This window comes from Jaculus jaculus, chromosome X (genome assembly GCF_020740685.1).
Source record: "Jaculus jaculus isolate mJacJac1 chromosome X, mJacJac1.mat.Y.cur, whole genome shotgun sequence".
NCBI lineage: Eukaryota > Metazoa > Chordata > Mammalia > Rodentia > Dipodidae > Jaculus > Jaculus jaculus.
The window spans coordinates 124322567-124344604 of record NC_059125.1 but is presented as its reverse complement, the minus strand read 5'-3'; the positions used below and the strand labels follow the sequence as shown (position 1 = coordinate 124344604).

The 22038-nt window shown below is 37.7% G+C and overlaps 1 non-coding gene across 1 annotated transcript; it reads right to left on the bottom strand.

The window, feature by feature from the left end:
• Window positions 1–11982: 11982 nt before the first annotated feature.
• Window positions 11983–12107, bottom strand: LOC123456929. Its single transcript, XR_006634790.1, has one exon. It is a non-coding gene; the product is annotated as a small nucleolar RNA SNORA63 (small nucleolar RNA).
• Between the last annotated feature and the right edge of the window lie 9931 nt (window positions 12108–22038).

Sequence of the window (22038 nt, the reverse complement as noted above, 5' to 3'; positions counted from 1 at the left end):
AATGCTACATTTTGAATATCACTAAAACTTTTTATTGGCATTTGGATAAGAAAATGCAAGTTTTGCCAGAAAACAGTGCATGCTTTCCTCTTTGCTTATCCTGTGTTTTCCCTTAAAGCATGTTTGGTTTTATTTATTTATTTAGATTAAGATATAACCCATGACAAACAATCATAAAACAAATATCAGTTCAAGGAAGAATATTTTCACTCTGAAGAAATTTACTTTTGATTTCAGCAATAATTTAGGGGCACCAGTAATCTCTAATAACTCGAACTTAATTATAGAGATTGAAATGATTTCATGTTGTATGAAAGGAAGCTTATTTTCCAGTGCCATATTATATCTAGGATGTAGCTTTCAAAGTCTCATCTCAAAGCATGAGAGTTTTACGGGAGTGTACTCTCTTTGACAAGATTCAATTCCATTTTTGTCCTCTTTTGTTCTTTAAAAAAATTTTAAAATCTATTCTCAGTACACACACACACACACACACACACACACACACCATTGATAGTCTTTTAGAACTGGCAAGATCTTTTGAAGAAATAGCTCCATTTCTTCAGAGAGAGGGGAAACTTTCTCCCAGGTCTTAGACATACATGTATTTACCTTCCATTTCCTTATAGATGATTTTTTTTTTTGCGACTCTTTAAAATGTGGCCATATGATCTACTAATACTCAGTAGGAGAGCTTTTATTGTCCAGAGTACCACTGAAACAAGTGGCTTTCATATTGAATTATTCTGCCTTTTAGAGCATTCTTACTGTCCATCAAGTATGTTGCCATATGAATTCAAATTACCCACCCAAACTTAGAAAATACTTGTTCCAATTAATGTACAACCACCCATGGACTACTTGAGGAAAACAGTTTTGGTATAAGGTTCGAATGGTTTCAATAGAAAATCCAACCTTTTATTATTTCAAATAAAATCAATTTTTCTTTCATATAAATTGTGGTAGCTTGAAAATGTATGGCTCCATAGTTTTTTATTGTATTTTATTTTCATTTAGTTTTAGTTTTAGGTTTAGATTTTTTTTTTAATTTTTTATGTATTTATCTATTTGAGAGCGACAGACACAGAGAGAAAGACAGGGAGAGAGAGAGAATGGGCGCACCAGGGCTTCCAGCCTCTGCAAACGAACTCCAGACGCGTGCACCCCCTTGTGCATCTGGCTAACTTGGGACCTGGGGAACTGAGCCTCGAACCGGGGTCCTTAGGCTTCATAGGCAAGCGCTTAACCACTAAGCCATCTCTCCAGCCCTAGTTTTAGTTTTGTTTTTTGAGACAAGATCTTGCTCTAGCCTGGGCTGACATGGAATTTGCTATGCATTCTCATGGTGGCCTCAAATTCATAGTTACCCTACTTCCTCTTCCTCCCAAGAGCTGGGATTAAAAGTGTGTGCTGGGCTGGAGACATGGCTTAGCGGTTAAGTGCTTGCCTGTGAAGCCTAAGGACCCCAGTTCAAGGCTCGATTCCCCATGACCCACGTTAGCCAGATGCACAAGGGGGCGCATGCATCTAGAGTTTGTTTGCAGTGGCTGGAGGCCCTGGCGTGCCCATTCTCCCCCCCCCCTCTCTCTCTATCTCTCTGCCTCTTTGTCTGTCGCTCTCAAATAAATAAATAAAAATAACAACAAAAAAAAAATTAAAAAAAAGTGTGTGCCATCAGGTCCAGCAGGTGTTTTAGTAAGCTTGTAATTTGGGTATCCATCCTCATGTCTGGAGGAGGTGTCACTGGGGATGGATCCTAAAGTCCAGCCATAAAGTGTAAGTAGAGGATCAAATTCCATCCTATAGGTGTGTGGAGAAAGGAAGTTTCAGCTCTGGATTCATGCTTACTGCTTCTTGGTGTTTGATGGCAGGTGTTTTTTTTTTTGTTTGTTTTTTGTTTTTTTTTTTCCCCCTTCTCTGTGTTTGGATGTATGGAAGTGTCTGGTTGGATATTCATTTCTGGAATTGTGGAAATGCTTTTGACATAAACAATATCCAGAAACATGTGTTTAAGTGAGAGGTTTAAATTTCTGTTTTTTTTTTTTTTTTTAAGGTATACAGGCTCCTTAAACATAATTTCAGTACAACTCTGACATATAGCTTCAGCTGTTGGATAAAAAATGTTGTTTAGTTTCATCTTAATCTATATTTTAGCCATGTACAAAATTTTAAGAAAAGATAAGGTCCTTCTATATCTATAAGTAGTTTTATAATATATACATATAATTTAGTCTTATATAATTATAATTATAATTAGTCTTATATAATTATATTTTCAAGAAGCTGGTCATGTGACTACATAATCAGAAAGAAGTTTCACCAATATTGTACTGATTTTGGAAGTTCATGTGTTCAGAGAAAATTAATATTTATATTACAAATACAATAAGCACAAAGAATGAATATAAGAACATAATGTTATTTTTCCACAGTAGAATTGCATTCCTTAGGTTTTGCTTATTAAATTGTTTCTGTATACATATGTAAAATGTTTTATATGGGGCTGGAGAGATGGCTTAGCGGTTAAGCGCTTGCCTGTGAAGCCTAAGGACCCCAGTTCGAGGCTCATTTCCCCAGGTCCCACATTAGCCAGATGCACAAGGGGGCGCAAGCATCTGGAGTTCGTTTGCAGTGGCTGGAAGCCCTGGCTCGCCCTTTCTCTCTCTCTCCCTCTATCTGTCTTTCTCTCTGTGTCTGTCACTCTCAAATAAATAAAAAATGAAAAAAAAATTTAAAAAAATGTTTTATATGATATAAAGCTTTTCTTATCTACCTAAAATCTCTTATGTACTGAGCTCTAGATTTTTTTTTCAAGAAACAAATTCCCAAAGAGTAGAGGACTTCAGGTTAAGATGGCAGCGTAGGTACCACACCAAAGCAGCCTAGGGGGGAAAAAGACCAAAAAAACTCAGCAAAATATGCACTTTTACTAAAAAGTGAGGTGTATAGGAAATTGAAGCGGCAGCGGAGAAGTAGAAGAGTTATAGACCATCCAGAGCCTGCACAGATGGGACAAGCTGCTCCGGCAGCTCGGCCAACTGCCGCGGCTGCGGCGCAGCAGAAAACCGCCAGGCTCGGCTCGAGCCACAGGTAAAGCAAGGTGCGGGATTTTCCCCTCACACCGCGCTCTCCACAACTCGGAAACGTGAGGGGAGAGCGGCAGCGAGCAGCAGAGGAGCAGACCGCGAGGTAGAAGAACACGTGGAACAGCGAGACAACCAGAGCAGCCGCGGCTCCCTCCCCTCCCCCACCGCCTGAGCCCAGCTCCAGTGAACAGAGCAGCGGCCCGGGACCTGGCCACGCCAACTAGGGCTGACAACGGGACCCAAGCAGGAGCAGAGTTCGGGAGCAACATCAGTGGCTCCAGCACTGGTACCAGTGACCTCAGCAGCAGCAGACCCAGGAGCGGCAGCAGCGGCAGATCCCGCAGCAGCAGCTTCAGGGGGAGCAGCGGCAGTGGACACAGCAGCAGCAGCTTCAGCAGCAGTGGTGGCTCCAGCAGTGGCAGCTACAGCAGCAGCAGAGGCAGCAGCAGCAGCTCAGTTTGCGCCATAGGAAAAGCAAGTGCCCAGCTCCAGAAATCAGAACAGCAGCCCGACGACCCAGGCAGCAACTTGACTGAGACCAAAATCACCCAAGGTAACTGGGATTGCACCAGGGAAGGGTCTCACTTGGTCACAAGCTGACTTGGATCAGTCAACAGACAGGAATCTAAACCTCTTTGTTGATAGAGGATCTGGTCATTATAATAACTACTCTTGCACACATACTTGGGGCTGTTTTTGATTGAATGTGTACAGTGTTTAGTTAAATTTTAGAATCTACCTGTATTTTGTTCCACTCAGCCTGCTTGAATACTCCTATAGCAGGGAAACTCAACCCCTAAGAACATCTTTGTAGTTACTCTGAGAGTCTTAAGAGCCACACCTAATACCTTAAGGTCCTACCCTGAAAATATATTACATCAAATCAATTGATACAGCTAAGAATACACAGCTAGCTAGAAAGTCCAAGCATTAACTTAATCCAAGATGCAATAATATATACATTATAACACAAGAAACACTAAAAAGCAAGAAGATATAAATCCACCAAAAAGTATTAATGCATCAGAAATGTCCTCCAGTGAGAAAGAGTTAGAGGAAATGCCTGAGAAAGAGTTCAAAAGAATAATTATAAATATGTTCAAAGAGGTCAAAGAACACATGAAAACAATCAAAGAAGAATTCAAAGAGGAAATCAAAGAGGAAATCAAAGGAATCAAAGAAGAGGCAGGACACCAATTTAATGAAATAAAGAATGCAATACAAGACATAAATAGGGAAATGGAAATAATAAAGAAAAACCAGTCAGAATTACTAGCAATGAAGAACACAGTTAATGAAATAAAAAACCCTGTAGAAAATCTCACCAGTAGGATGGATGAGGGAGAAGACAGAATATCTAAGCTAGAAGACCAGGTGGCAGACCTAATGCAGTCCAACAAAGAGAAAGACAAACTTATAGAAAAGTATGAGTGGGAATTTCAAGATATTCGGGACACTATGAAAAGGTCCAATATAAGAATTCAGGGCATAGTAGAAGGAGAAGAACTCCACTCCTGAGGCATAGTAGGCATCTTCAACAAAATCATAGAGGAAAATTTCCCCCAAATTGGGAAAGAGGTGCCAATACAGATACAGGAAGCCTTTAGAACCCCAGCCAGACAAAACCCAGAAAGAACCTCTCCTCGCCATATTATAATCAAACTTCCAAACACACACACCAAAGAAAAAATATTGAAAGCAGTTAGAGAGAAAAATCAAGTTACCTACAAAAGCAAACCCATCAGGATTACAGCAGATTATTCAACACAAACTTTTAAAGCCAGAAGGGCTTGGAGTGATATATTCCAAGTTCTGAAAGATAACAACTGTCAACCACGGTTACTTTATCCTGTAAAGTTATCCATTCAAATAGATGGAGAAATAAAGACATTCCATGACAAAAGCAGGTTAAAGGAGTATTTGAAGACAAAACCAGCTTTACAGAAAATACTTGATAGAATCCTCCATGCTGAACAAAAGGAAAAGCAGACATATAAGGAACCTAGAAAAAACAAGCTACACTCAAATACCAGTTAACAGAAGAGAGCACAGGTAGAACCAGAAACACACACACAAAAAAAAATGGCAAACATAAATACACACCTTTCAATAATATCTCTTAATATCAACGGTCTCAATGCCCCAACGAAAAGACATAGATTTGCAGACTGGGTTAAAAAGCAGGATCCTACAATTTGTTGTCTCCAAGAAACTCACCTTTCTACAAAGGATAGACATTATCTTAGGGTGAAAGGTTGGAAGACGGTGTTTCAAGCAAATGGGCCTACAAAACAAGCAGGGGTTGCTATCCTAATATCAGAAAGGGTAGAGTTTAGTCCGAAGTTAGTCAAGAAAAAGAAGGAAGGTCACTTCATATTGATTAAGGGCACACTCCAACAGGAGGACATTACAATCCTAAACATATATGCACCTAACATGGGAGCTCCCAAATTCGTCAAACAAACACTATTAGAACTAAGGTCACAGATAACACCAAACACAGTGGTGGTGGGTGACTTTAACACCCCACTCTCATCAATTGACAGGTCATCCAGGGAAAGAATAAACAGACAGGCATCTGGATTAAATGAGGTCATAGAAGGAATGGACCTAACAGATATATACAGGACATTTCATCCAAAGGCTGCAGAATATACATTCTTTTCAGCAGCAGATGGAACATTCTCTAAAATAGACCATATATTAGGACACAAAGCAAATCTTAACAAATTCAGGAAAATTGAAATAATTCCTTGCATTCTATCTGACCACAATGGAATTAAGCTACAAATCAGTAGCAAGAAAGGCTATAGAGGATACACAAAATCATGGCAACTAAACAATACACTACTAAATGATGAGTGGGTCAATGAAGAAATCAAAAAGGAAATCAAAAAATTTATAGAGTCAAATGATAATGAGAACACAACATACCAAAATCTCTGGGACACAATGAAGGCAGTTCTAAGAGGTAAATTTATAGCCTTAAGTGCCTATATTAAGAAATTAGAAAGGTCGCAAGTAAACGACCTAATGCTTCACCTTAAAGCCTTGGAAAAAGAAGAACAAGGCAAACCAAAAATCAGTAGACGGGAAGAAATAATAAAGATTAGGGCAGAAATTAATGAAATAGAAACAAAAAGAACAATCCAAAGAATTAATGAAACAAAGAGTTGGCTCTTTGAAAGGATAAACAAGATTGATAAACCCTTAGCAAATCTGACCAAAAGGAAGAGAGAAGAGACACAAATTAATAAAATCAGAGATGAACAAGATAACATCACAACAGATTCCAGAGAAATTCAAAAAATCATAGGGACAAACTATAAAAGCATATACTCCACAAAGTATGAAAATCTGAAAGAAATGGATGATTTCCTTGATCTATATGACCTACCTAAATTAAATCAAAATGAGATTAATCACTTAAATAGACCTATAACAAACATGGAGATCTGAACAGTTATCCATAATCTCCCAACTAAAAAAAGCCCAGGCCCGGATGGATTCACTGCTGAATTTTACCAGACTTTTAAGGAAGAGCTAACACCATTGCTTCTTAAGCTTTTCCAGGAAATAGAAAAAGAAGGAATTCTACCAAACTCCTTCTATGAGGTCAGCATCACCCTGATACCAAAACCAGGCAAAGATAGAACAAAAAAAGAAAATTACAGACCAATTTCCCTCATGAACATAGATGCAAAAATTCTCAACAAAATATTGGCAAACAGAATACAAGAATATATCAAAAATATCATTCACCCTGACCAAGTAGGCTTTATCCCAGAGATGCAGGGATGGTTCAACATATGCAAATCTATAAATGTAATACATTACATAAACGGGTTGAAGGACAAAAATCACATGATCATCTCATTAGATGCAGAGAAAGCATTTGACAAAATCCAACATCCCTTCATGATAAAAGTCCTACAGAGACTGGGAATAGAAGGAACATATCTCAATATAATAAAGGCTATTTATGACAAGCCTACAGCCAACATATTACTAAATGGGGAAAAACTGGAAGCTTTTCCACTAAAATCAGGAACAAGACAAGGTTGTCCACTGTCCCCACTTCTATTTAATATAGTTTTGGAAGTCTTAGCCATAGCAATAAGGCAAGAGACACACATAAAAGTGATACAAATTGGAAAGGAAGAAATCAAGTTATCATTATTTGCAGATGACATGATTCTATACATAAAGGACCCTAAAGACTCTACTAGCAAGCTGTTAGAGCTGATCAAAACCTACAGCTATGTAGCAGGATACAAAATAAATACACAGAAATCAGTAGCCTTCATATATGCTAACAACAAACACACAGAGGATGAAATCAGAGAATCACTCCCATTCACAATTGCATCAAAAAAAATAAAATACCTTGGAATAAATCTAACCAAGGAAGTAAAGAATCTATACAATGAGAACTTTAAAACACTCAAGCGAGAAATTGCAGAAGACACTAGAAAGTGGAGAAACATCCCTTGTTCCTGGATTGGAAGAATCAATATCGTGAAAATGGCAATCTTACCTAAAGCAATCTACACATTTAATGCAATCCCTATCAAAATTCCAAAGGCTTTCTTCATGGAAATAGAAAAAACAATCCAAAAATTCATTTGGAATCACAAAAAACCTCGAATATCTAAAATAATACTGAGCAACAAAAAAGAGGCTGGTGGTATCACCATACCTGATTTTAACCTATACTACAGAGCCATAGTAACAAAAACAGCATGGTACTGGCACAAAAACAGACATGTAGATCAGTGGAACAGAATAGAGGACCCAGATGTAAGCCCAAGTAGCTATAGCCACCTGATATTCGATAAAAATGCCAAAAATACTCATTGGAGAAGAGACAGCCTCTTCAGCAAATGGTGTTTTGAAAACTGGATAAATATCTGCAGAAGGATGAAAATAGATTCTTCTCTCTCGCCATGCACAAGAATTAAGTCCAAATGGATTAAAGACCTTAACATCAGACCGGAAACTTTGAAACTGCTAGAGGAAAAAGTAGGGGAAACCCTTCAACATATTGGTCTTGGCAAAGACTTTCTGAATACAACCCCAATTGCTCAGGCAATAAAACCACAGATTAACCACTGGGACCTAATGAAATTACAAAGATTTTGCACCGCAAAGGACACAGTGAAAAAAGCAAAGAGGCACCCTACAGAATGGGAAAAAATCTTCGCCAGCTATATATCTGATAGAGGATTAATACCTAGGATATACAAAGAACTCAAAAAGTTAACTAATAAGGAATCAAACAAGCCAATCAAAAAATGGGCTAAGGAGCTAAATAGAGAGTTCTCAAAGGAAGAAATACGAATGGCATATAAGCATCTAAAAAATTGTTCTACGTCACTAGTCATCAGGGAAATGCAGATTAAAACTACATTGAGATACCATCTCACTCCTGTCAGATTGGCCACCATCATGAAAACAAATGATCATAAATGTTGGCGGGGATGTGGAAAAAAAGGAACTCTTCTGCACTGCTGGTGGGAATGCAATCTGGTCCAGCCATTGTGGAAAACAGTGTGGAGGTTCCTAAAACAGCTAGAGATTGATCTACCATATGACCCAGCTATAGCACTCCTAGGCATATATCCAAAGGACTCATCTCATTTCCTTAGAAGTACATGCTCAATCATGTTTATCGCTGCTCAATTTATAATAGCTGGGAAATGGAACCAGCCTAGATGTCCCTCAACAGATGAGTGGATAATGAAGATGTGGCACATTTATACAATGGAGTTCTACTCAGCAGTAAAGAAAAAAGAAGTTATGAAATTTGCAGAAAAATGGATGGACCTGGAAAGTATTATACTAAGTGAGGTAACCCAGGCCCAGAAAGCCAAGCACCACATGTTCTCTCTCATATGTGGATCCTAGCTACAGATGACTGGGCTTCTGTGTGAGAATGAAAATACTTAGTAGCAGAGGCCAGTAAGTTGAAAAGTAGACATAAAGGGTGGAGAAAGGAAGGGAGGAGGATACTTAATAGGTTGATATTGTATATATGTAATTACAATGATTGTAATGGGGAGGTAATATGATGGAGAATGGAATTTCAAATTGGAAAGTGTGGGGGTGGGGAGGTAGGGAATTACCATGGGATATATTTTATAATCATGGAAAATGTTAATAAAAATTAAAAAAAAGAAAAAATAAACAAATTCCCTAATAAATATAGTGTTGCAAATCTAAATGCATAATTTCATCTGTAGAGAAAAATACTACATTAATATTTTGATGATCAGAGTATTCTAACAACTCCACTTCTACTAAAAGGCACCTTTTGAGAAAATGATTATTTAAAATTATTTTATTTATATTTTCAAGCAAAGAGGCAGGGACAGATATAGAGAGAAGTTGAGATTGAATGGGTAGGCAAATGAATTCCAAATGTACGTGCCACATTGTCAATCTGGCTTCATTTGGGGGTGGGAAATTGAACCCATATCATCAAGCTTTGCAAGAAAGCATCTTTTAAAAAAATATTTTATTTATGTATTAGTTTGTCAGAGAAAGAGAGAGAGAATAGAGAGATAGAGAGAGAATGGGTCCTCCAGGGCATCCAGCTACTGCCAAAGAACTCTAGACACGTGCGACCCCTTCTGCATCTGGCTAAGGTGGATCCTGGGGAATCGAACCTGGGTCCTTTGGCTTTGCAGGCAAACACTTTAACCTCTAAGCCATCCCTCCAGCCTGCAAGAATGTATCTTTAACAGATAAAACATCTTTTCAGCCCAAAAGGTAGCTTTATAAATGCACCTTTCAGCCACATTTCTCTACATATGTACCAAACATCTTTGTCCTTTTGGTAGTTTGGTATTAAAATTTTCATTGTAGTTACATCCTCTATGTCTGACACATAATAATAATTTTGTGTTACCATTGAGGTGTAGGACACATGTGTCAGCTATAAGTACCAGAAGACACTGGATGGCCACAATGACATTAAGACGGGCCTCTGCATTGAGGGGTGCAAACAGTATCATAGGTCTGCATCATAGGCACTGAGCTGAAATCAAAGAAGGAGATTGAAGGGCTCACCACTAGATGTGAGCTTAGTAGCCACCCAGAGCTATCTGTGGCTTTTACCACACAGTATTTAGAATATTCCAACCTCCAAATTACATCCAAGTCCTGTAGAAGTCCCACAACCACAGTGTCTACTCTGTTACCATAATGAATCACCACATTGTCTGTGGCTCCTCATCGATGTGTGGGACACTGAGTCCAAAGAAAAGGTGTAAACCCTATGTGGGCACAATGTATGCCTATGCTCTGCATCCAGCAGTGCATACTTCAGTGTGGTCTGCATTTATCTGGAATACTACCAGACCAAGTATTTAATACATCCTATCACTGGTACTTCAGAGAAAGTTGTGCAAGCAGATCCTGCTGCACCTTCAGGGCACTGTGACCCCTTGCTGGTCATGTCCTAAGGCCGGCTCTTCTGAGAATATGTGGATAGCATGTAAAGGTTTCAATATGCTAACAGATGGGTCAATCTGGGCCAGGCTGACCATGTGTGGTGGCCTTCGGGTTTCTGACTGTCCTGTGGGGCAAGTAGCCTGGCTATGGCATCCAGGCAGTACTCTCCATGGCCTATGCTCATTGATCCACCCCACCTCCAATAGCTCCTGCTCTCACTTTTGCCAAGAAAGTGCCCAGGCCTCTCTCTGGAAGCCCAGTGTGAGGATAGCCCTGATCAACCTTGTGTCACTTCAGATGGACTATGAGCTTTGCACTTAACCTTTCTAATGGTTTTAGGCTGAATATATATTTTATTACTTGCCTATTAAAATAAAAGCTGCACAGACTATGAAAAATAAGAATTAAATGCATAAATTCAATAATATTAATGTACATTTGCATAAACTATAACTTTCAAGTACATTTATCATTACTACAGTCAGGAAACCAATCTATTGCTAACTGGGAATTAACATAAATATTGGGATGCTTTTATCTCCATGATCTAATTTCTAGCCTTACAGAAAATATTTTATTTGCTTAATACCGACTATTTTGTCATTTCTCTGGCCCTTTATATGCAATATTTTCATTATTAGTTTATTAACTATTTGATATTTTGTTCAGAGTACTCTTTCAAGAAGCTCTGATTTTTCATATTTCCTTCATCATTTATATTCCATTGTAATTGCTTATCTATATATCTCCAGGGTCTGTTAAGTAGAAAATTCCTTAAAACTAAAAACTTGTATTGATAATCTTTATATTTATTGTCTGTACTATATCACATAGCACCTAGAGTATTAGGTAAATTGTCTCCAACCCTCATAATAACCCTATTCTACTGTCATACAGGTATCATGTTACCTATGTATACACATATGAGAGAAAGCATACAATATTCTTTGTTCTTCCCCACACTGCACTTTCTTGTTTACATTCCCCCTTTCCCTTGCTATCCACTCACATTGCACATTCCATTTTCACATATATTCATGCCTAGATTCCATTTAGGAGATAAAATATGATATTTTTATTTCTACATTTGGCTTATTTTGCTAACAATGTTTCATACTTGTCACTGTATAAATTTTATACTTGGTTTGGTAAATTTATTCCTGAGTATTTTAATTGTTTGCACTATTAAAGTGTATTGTTAAGTTATATTTTCTTTATTTCATACTCATCCGTTTTGCATAATAAAATCATTATCAGCAAATAGGTAACATAGCATATAATTGCTCATTTGTACAATTCAATTTTTAAGTGCAGCATATTCACAGGATTTTATTAAATTTATTAAATTTTATTCAACAAAAGAACAGTAGTAAGTCCACCCCCCTTCCAGCCCTGAGAGACTGTGACCTCCTCAGCCATAGGCTTTTTTTTTTCTTCAAAAATGTTTGACACCAAGCGTCTCTGTCTTACTATAGAATAGTTAGACAGAGATAGTAATGTATCAAATGCTTTCAGCAGGGGGAACAACAATAGAACACTTCAGTTATATTGTAACTGTACCTGCATGACCATAGGCTTTTTAAAACAAAAAAAAAATCTATATTTATTTGAAAGAGATGGACACACACACACACACACAGAGAGAGAGAGAGAGAGAGAAAGAGAGAGGGAGAGAATGGGTGTGCTAGGGACTCCAGCCACTGCAAATGAACTCCAGACGCATGTGCCCCCTTGTGCATCTGGCTAACGTGGGTCCTGGAGAATCGAGCCTCGAACCGGGGTCCTTAGGCTTCACTGGCAAGGGCTTAACCACTAAGCCATCTCTCCAGCCCAGCCATAGTCTTTTGACAACATTTATAGTACCAGTCATACATTCCCTCCTGTGGAATGGGCTCACATCCATTCAGAAAACAGTTCATTATGTCTATAACAACCATGCTACGTTTATACCAGTAGGCATATCTTATCTAGGCAGTTGGTATTATATCACACAGGGTCTATAACTTGAGAAAGAGAAAATTGATGGTGTTTTTACCCCTAACATCCTACATAGAATCTTTAGGCACTATGAAAGCTAGCTAGCAGGGAAGAAACTTCCAATTCAGATCTAACTTTATTTCTCTATATCCTGTAGCCAAAAGGTATAGTGTCATCAGCAACAGAATCTTACTATTCAGTTCTGATAAGCAATAAACAGCAATTGCAATAGCCTATATTATTTTGTAGGCCTCTGGGATCTCTCTGACTGATGACTCATGGGGGTGTTGTTTCTCATACATGGGACTGAGATTTTCATTCAGTAACCTTTGTCTTTAGAGAACAGCATTAACTACTTATACAGAGTACCTGCATTCAAACTTTATCTTTTATAAATTATGTTTTAGTTAGATTATAATGTAATTGGTTTTGAATTTTTTTGTTTTATTTTTATTTATTTATGAGGCAGAGAGAAAGAGGGAGAAAGAGAGAGAAGAGTGGGTGTTTCAGGGCCTCCAGGCACTGCAAACGAACTCCAGACTCATGCATACCCTTGTGCATCTGGCTAACGTGGGTCCTGAGGACTCAAGCCTCTAACCAGGGTCCTTAGACTTCACACACAAGCATTTAACCACCAAGCCATCTCTCCAGTCACCATAATGGATTTTTATAAACTATTTTTCATATATCCTTAATTTTGGTTGACCCCCCACCTCAAATTTACCTATTCCTCCCTGCTTCATTCCCTTTTAAATCTTTCAATTTATTATTTTCCCCTAGTTTTATATCATGTGTATATTATTCACCCTTTAAGGCCTCTCTCCCATTTCATGATGCTTCACTTGATTTCTGGTCTCCTACTGACTCTTACTCCAACTTAAACACAGAAATCAAAAATTATAATGCTAGGATCTATTTGCATGTTGAGTAAGAACATTTAATATTTGATTTTCTAGACCTGGGTTACATCATTTAGCATATTTTCCAATTTGATTGGATTGTTTTTTTTATTTTTATTATTTATTTATTTATTTTTATTAGTTTTCTATTCAGCAAATACAAGCAGCTTGGTAACATTATTAGGATCATCCGTGGCCTACCCCCTCGCCATTGGCCCCTCCTTGTTGAGGTATATGGGTCATGCATTCTGGAGTTAGCCCAGAGTTATTGGTACGATAAATGTCTCTGTATATCATGACCCAACATGTGGCTCTGACATTCTTTCTGCCCCCTCTTCCACAAAATTTCCCTGAGCCATGTTGGGTTCATTTTTGGTCTGCTTCAGTGATGAGGTTTTGAGGGCCTCTGAGGCTCTGGCTCTCTGGTTTGTTAGGAGTTGATTTTTCTCTGTGTTGGTCTCCTTCCCCCTTGTGCTGGTATCTGGTTCATCAAGAAAAGAGCACCCTTGCTTGTTTCTCAAATTTTCCTTAGTTTCAGCCCAGGCCTTTTTGAGGTATGATGGGGTGGCTCTCTCCTTAGGATCTGCATCTATCTGAAAAAGAGAAGCAGATTCTCCAAAGGAGAGTAAGTTAGCTCCAGGACAAATGAGATAGCCCTTACTTTTTTTTTTTTTTTAGAGAGTTTAATAGGTGTAGGCCCTCTTGTAGTCCATGATTGATGGGAGCTTGATATTGGAGAGTGGGCTTGTGTTTGGATATGGTTCTGACTTGTTTCCCAGCTCTAGCTATGGGTCCAGTACCACTGAGGGAATCAGTTAGCCAAATCAAGAGCAGTTGGTTCCCCACCATGGCTGTGTGCCACTATTGCACTTGTGTGGGCATCACAACAGGTTATTTGCTGCGAAGTAGGTAGGACCATGAGTTGCTTGGACAGATATTGGTCATTTTCCCCCAGTCAACCATGCAGCACCTTCTGGCACTAGACATACTGTCTGGGGACTGACTCTCTCCTGGCTTCCAGCCATGCCATTCCATTTTACGCGTCAGCAGCATATGGTGTCTTCAGCAATAGGGTCTTACCACTAACCTTTGGGGGGGTCATCAAGCACTCTGACAGAAATCTGTCATTCTTTTAGGAAACCTTGTAGGTTTCTCTGATCAAAAGCTCATTGTGGGTGATAGCCCCATGCTGGTACTGGGAGTTACAGGTCAGTGCCCAGTAAGAAAATGAGGAAAAAGATAACTAAAATACAAGAGAAAGAGAGGAGAGAGAGGGAGAGGGAGGGAGGGAAGATGAGGAAGGTTTAGGTTAGACTTGATCCTACCCTTTCCAGTGTCTTGTGGTTCAGGTGTTTCCTGTAAGGGCCTGTTGAAGGTTCAGCCATTTGGTCTGCCTTTTAGGAAGTATAATTTTATGGTACCATTGCCGTTTGGGTCTAGATTAGTGTTTCTCACCCCTTCAATGCCCTCCCTTCCCTCCTCATCCATCCTAGTGTCTAGTCCATGAGATGCTTGCTGGGTATGTAAGGTATCTTGGGTAGATACAGGTTAGGTGCTGTAGATGAGTGAGACTACTTTACTTATTTGAGAGAAAGAAACAGGAGAGGGGGTGGGGGCAAGTGAGCCAGGGCCTTCAGCCATTGCATACAGACTCCAGATGTAAGTGTCACCTTGTGTATCTGGCCTACATGGATCCTGGGGAATCAAATCTTGGTCCTTTCACTTTGCAGGCAATACCTTATCAGCTAATCCATTTGTCCAGGCCTGTTTATTTTCTTAATGTTTACTCTTTTGATCTTTGTTTACTATCCAAAACATTAGCCCTCTGTCAAATATATAGCTGGCAAGGTTTTTCCTTTCTTTAAGCTGCCTCTTCACTTAATTGACAGTTTTCTTTGCTGAATAGAAGCTTTTAAATTTCATGCAGTCCCATTTGTTGATTGTTTATCCTATTTCCTAAATAATAAAGCCCTTACCTATGCCTATATTTTATAGTTTTACTCTCTACCTTTTTCTCTAACAGTTTCTTTTAGTTACTGGGAGCTTTGATCCATTTGGATTTGATTTTTTATGCAAATTGAGAGATAATCTCCTAGTTTCATTCTTTTACATGTGGTTGAATATCCAATTTTCCTATCACCACTCGCATCACCATTTGCTGGAGTTCATTTTGATCAAATCAAGCACTGGTATCAATGTGTTTTCATCTTTGATAATGTTGTGTATTAATTCTAGCAGTTTTACTATATCCTTATGATTGCCTTTATATAAAATATTTCAACCATAGAATATTTTTTAACCCTTCTTGAAATTTGGATGGGTTTTTGGGAGGGATTTTCATGGCAGGGTCTCACTCTAGCCCAAGCTGACCTGAAATTCACTCTGTAGTTTCAGAGTGGCCTCCAACTCACTGAGATCTGCCTACCTCTACTTTCCAAGAGGTGGGATCAAAGATGTGAACCACCACACCTGGCTCTGGATGTTCTTTATTTTGTGTTCTTATCGCTCATTTCTGCTAAACTCTTCAGTGAAATATCAAGTCTAGTTACTTAAATTTACTTAAATTCTATTCTTGATTCTCTGTGTATTTTCATGATGGAATGTTATTGAACACTGTCATGTATGCATTTTACAACTATTGAGGTCGCATTACTAAAGTTCCTTATTTCCCATTGACATTGACTATTGTACCAATTATATAAAAAGATCAAATAAACATGACTTTTGAATGAACTCTAGCTTAACGAGGTCTGATTCAGTTTGTAAATTTGTAATATTAGGATAGTAAGATCTTAAAATAATTTTACCTACCTTTTTATTGCTTTTTTGTATGTCTTGTTTTACTTTTACACAATCCCTCATTAGGCAGCTTGGGCTCATCTCAGATTTGTGCTCTGTTGGTCTCAGCCTTTGAAGTGTTAGAATTATAGGTGTGTGCCAACATGCCTGGCTCTAATGATTTCTCATTTTTCCTTTTTTATATAGTTTTGTATAATTCTAATATCAAGTTAGAACTCAACTCATATAAGTTGCCAAGTAGTGCTTGTTATCCTTTTATTTTGTTACTTTCTGATTAATTACAATTATCTTTATCATATGCTCTATTCACCAGTGAAGCTATATAAGCTAGTATTTTTTTTTTTGGGGGGGGGGTTCTAGGTAGGGTTTCACTCTAGCCCAGGCTGACCTGGAATTCACTATGGAGTCTCAGGGTGGCCTTGAACTCATGGTGATCCTCCTACCTCTGCCTCCCGAGTGCTGGGATTAAAAGCATGTGCCACCATGCCCGGCTAACCTAGTATTTTTAAGCAAGCAGTTTGAAATTTTTAAATATAGTAATTTTATTTGTTATACATATGTAGATTCCTGTTTCATTCTGACTCAGTGTAGTTTGTGAGTTTTAAAATTTTAACACTAGTTCATCCTATTTGTTCAAAAGAGTGTATCATAGTGTTCACTTATAATCATTTAATTTCTGTGAGCCCATTAATAATGCTCCCTTTTTCATTTACTAATTTTGTTTATCTTTTCAAAGAACCAATATTTATTTGCCTTGTTTTTCTATTCTTCTAGGCTCTAGTTTATTAATTTCTATTCTAATGACCTTATTTATTTACAATTCCTTTAAGTTGAGTTTGCTATTTTTTTGCGAGTGGCATAAGTTTAAGCCACTATTTTGAGATGTTTTATTCATTTTAGTGCTGATTAACCTATACATTTTGATAGGTATAATTGATATATATCATTATCTACAATATATATTTCCTTGGGCATCTATCTGAATATTCTTCCTTTTACTAAAGGTCATAAATTGAAGTTTCTAGTATTGTTATGGGGTTATTAATGCCATAATTTTATTCCTTTTAACTTCATGCATTTTGGATCTTTGTTTACAGGTACATTTATATGTTTATAATTATATTTCCTGATATGTTTTTTGATATTCTAAATTATATTCTTTTACCTATCATGGAATGTTAGACTGTCTAATTTTGCTGATATTAGCATAGCCACTACAAAAAGTTTATGATGACATCTTTCTATAATTTTATTTTCTAATCATTGGTAACTGAGAGAAATGTGTGCCTCTTGTATATATCACATGAATGTCAAAATATTGTGATGAACTGTGCTTTTTCATTGGACCTTATATATGCTCTTAGTAGTTACGTTTTCATTATTTTGACAAAATTATTTCGTGGGAAATACATCTATAAGTATAAATTTTGCCTCAGTTCATTTTTTCTATACTTATCTCAATTCTCTTTAGTATCAAGGTAATATTTCATTGCATAAATCCTTCAATCATTATTTTACTACATTTATAGAGTTAATTAAGTTAATTCACCACATAAACTTTTTAATGTACCAGGATCTATATCCAATTTATACAAACAATTTCAGTGAAATATAAATTATTAATCCTCTATTTTGTGAACAGTACATCTATCAATTTTAAAACCAAAGAATACTCTTATGAGTTTAGGAACATCTACATGTACTAAAGCTGTTGGAAAATAAATGAAAGATGTGTATATTAATATGTTTGTTATTATTAGTCCTCTCTATGGGATACTCTGAATTCATGTTACTATCTAGTATCATTTTAGTACTGTTATAATGCAACTTTGCATTTTTTAACTTATTTATTAATTTAGTTAGTTAGTTATTTAGTTAGCTATCTGCTTGTATGTGGGGGCACATCAAGGCCTCTTGCCCCTGCAAATTAGTATAATATATGCACTTTTTGGGTGACATTGCCCTGGGATTATACAAAAATCTTTGGAATTTTTCTAATCCAGGAGTATGAAAACTGCTTATAGTAGCAGAGCATGAGAAATAGGAGAAGTTGAAGAAAAGTTTAAATTAAGCCAGTAGCAAACCCACTATAAAAGTTTTGCCTCCTATCTGATCTTATTCCAGCTGTAGCTTTCTTCATACAGGTGCTCACTGGCATTTTTATTGAGCAGTCAAAAAGTACTAATATGTGAATAAGTAGTATATTGTATGAGCAAAGGATAAGGAACTTTTGTCTTTGCAAAATTCTTATGCATTTGTTAAAAATAGATGTTTAGGGGTATGATTTGTTGGACTCTACTGATCAGAACACACATACACTCTGATCACAAATGTAATCACAGTAGCCCCACATGTTGTCTTTGACTGATCTATGAGCATTTAGATACTCACCTCATTGTCTTCACTACTGTGGTCAACACTTCTGACACATGTACACTTGCCCTGAGACAAGAGTCCAACCAAGCCAATGAAGAAATTGGGAAAAGAGTATAGCTTTAAATCAGTCACCATTCCTAAACATATTGGTCATTTGTATTGTTCATGCCAAAGGTACATGAAGACAAGAAAACTTATTCACATTGTTTTAAACAGGTGGATAGTTATCATATTAACTTTAGGGCAAGTTAAAAGTAAGGAATTTAGCATCTCACATCAATAATCTCAGAAAACCTATAGATAAGGTTCATATGAAATATACCAATAACTCTTTTTTTCTTTTCTTTTCCTTTTTTTAACTTTAAATTTTACTTTAAAAATGTAAAATATCTACCAATATTCAGCAGGTAAAGAAAATAGCATAATGGGCTGGAGAGATGGCTTAGCGGTTAAGCGCTTGCCTGTGAAGCCTAAGGACCCTGGTTCGAGGCTCGGTTCCCCAGGTCCCACGTTAGCCAGATGCACAAGGGGGCGCACGTGTCTGGAGTTCGTTTGCAGGGGCTGGAAGCCCTGGCGCGCCCATTCTCCCTCTTCCTCTGTCTTTCTCTCTATGTCTGTCGCTCTCAAATAAATAAATAAAAAATGACCAAAAAAATATTAAAAAAAAACAACAAAAAAAGAAAATAGCATATTGATTGTATGTGGTTATATTTTATTTTCCAAATAATACTGATTAAAATATATACACACCTACTTTTAAATCTACAGTTTAGCAGTCTTATTTGTATGGCTTTAAAAATTATAGCACAAGATCTTTTAATATTAAGGATGGGGAAAAAAAAGAGTCCATTCAAAACAAAGCCTGATATATTATATACATGTTTTTCTCTGTACTTTAAGTACATTAAGTTTTAAATGACACTCATCTTTATTGTTTCATCTGGTGGTAAAATACTTGTGCAACTTCTTATCAAAATAATGTTTACCACAGATGTAAATGAATTTTCCCAATTGAAAATGGCCCTTTAGCTGCCATTAAATGAAAAATTTCAATGTAACTTAAATGAAAAATTGGTAGTCATTATAAAGTAGAAAAAAAATAGCATTGTTTACATTGTTCCTTACAACACAAACTTTGAAAGAACCAGAGATGTTTTATAGAAGCTTAATTGGCTTTGAAAAGGCACATGGGTGTTTTTTTGTTTTTTTTTCTTTTAAAACATTCTGGAAATTTTGCCACCACCACCCTGTTTGTTGCAGACAGTATCTGTGACGAATGGGTAGACAATAATGTTGTTCAAAAGAAAGCCAGAACCGAAATTTAACTGCACAGTAACAATGCACTTTTCTTCATGCACCCTTGTTTCATATTCAATTGTCTAACATGCATTAGAATACATAAGCTTGTATTCTAATGATCTTAATGTTTGATTTTATAATATGGAAAGAATCTGAGGAAAGACAGGACTGCAAGCAGCCAAAACAGCCTTGTGGGCCTTAAAATGGTGTCGGTCAACAATCAGGGTGATGTCAGTAAACCGGTCCTGATCCCGCTGTTCATTCAATTGGTCCAGAATCATCTTGTGATGTTCAGGAAACTCCTGAAGGCATTCCATCGTTTCTTCAGCCTCCATAGCCATTGCGCTTCTCTAATTGGAGCCGGAGACGAGAGCTGGAGCGGGGTGGGCACAGGGCCGGGCGCCAAGGGAGCGGATCGCTGGTGGTGGCGGCCTGCTTTAGGCCCGCCGAGCCCCGCCGCCCAGCCTGGCTCCTGCGGCCCCCGACCGGTCCGGCCAGCGGCCACAATGACTCCCGGGGCTCCTCTCCCTCCTGTCCTCCCTCTTCTCTCTTTTTTTATTTTATTTTATTTTTTAATTTTTTTAAACATTTTCCATGATTATAAAAAAATATCCCAACATGTAACTCTGACATTGGGTCATGATTTGCAGAGACATTTATCATACTAATAACTGGGGGCTAACTCCACAATGCACGACCCATTTTCATTAACAAGGAGGGTCTAATGGGAGGGGATAGATCACAGATGAGCCTAAATAATGGTACCAAACTGCCTGTATTCACTGAAATGAAAACTAATAAATTAAATTTAATAAATAAATAAATAAATAAATAAATAAATATCCCATGTTAATTCCCTCCCCCCACACTTTCCTCTTTGAAATTCCATTCTCCATCATATTACCTCCCCATCTCAATCATTGTACTTACAAATGTACAATATAAACCTATTAAGTACCCTCCTCCCTTCCTTTCTCTTCCCTTTATATCTCCTTTTTAACTTACTGGCCTCTGCTACTAAGTATTTTCCTTCTCACGCAGAAGCCCAATCATCTGTAGCTAGGATCCACATATGAGAGAGAACATGTGGTGCTTGGCTTTCTGGGCCTGGGTTACCTCACTTAGTATAATCCTTTCCTGGTCTATCCATTTTTCTGCAAATTTCATAACTTCATTTTTCTTGACCACTGAGTAGAACTCCATTGTATAAATGTGCCACATCTTCATTATCCACTCATCAGTTGAGGGGCATCTAGGCTGGTTCCATTTCCCAACTATTATAAATTGAGCAGCAATAAACATGGTTGAGCATGTACTTCTAAGGAAGTGAGATGATTCCTTAGGATATATGCCTAGGAGTGCTATAGCTAGGTCATATCTCTAGCTGTTTTAGGAACCTCCACACTGATTCCCACAATGGCAGGACCAGATTGCATTCCCACCAGCAGTGTAGAAGGGTTCCTCTTTTTCCACATCCCCGCCAACATTTATGATCATTTGTTTTCATGATGGTGGCCAATCTGACAGGAGTGAGATGGAATTTCAATATAGTTTTAATCTGCATTTCCCTGATGACTAGTGACTCTTTTTTTTATTTTTCATTTTTTTTTATTTATTTATCTGAGAGTGACAGACACAGAGAGAAAGAAAGGTAGAGGGAGAGAGAGAGAATGGGCGCGCCAGGGCTTCCAGCCTCTGCAAACGAACTCCAGATGCGTGCGACCCCTTGTGCATCTGGCTAACGTGGGACCTGGGGAACAGAGCCTCGAACCGGGGTCCTTAGGCTTCACAGGCAAGCGCTTAACCGCTAAGCCCTCTCTCCAGCCCGAATAGTGACTCTTATCCATCATTCATTCCCACATTCATTAGTTCATTCCCAAAGTTTATCCCTTTACTTCATCTTCACACAGATGCTTGTATCACTTTCATTTTCAATTTTATGGATAGCTACCAAATTGAACCTGAGTGAGCAGGTTTTGTAAACACTTGCACTTAACCAATAAGCCATCTTCCAAGTCCCATATACTTTTGCATTACACTTATATTCTTTGTGCTGTTACTTTTGTTATTATTATTTAATTTCTTATTTAAAAAAACTTTCTATGGATCCTGAATCCCATGCTAGGTTATACCTAATAGAATCTTCC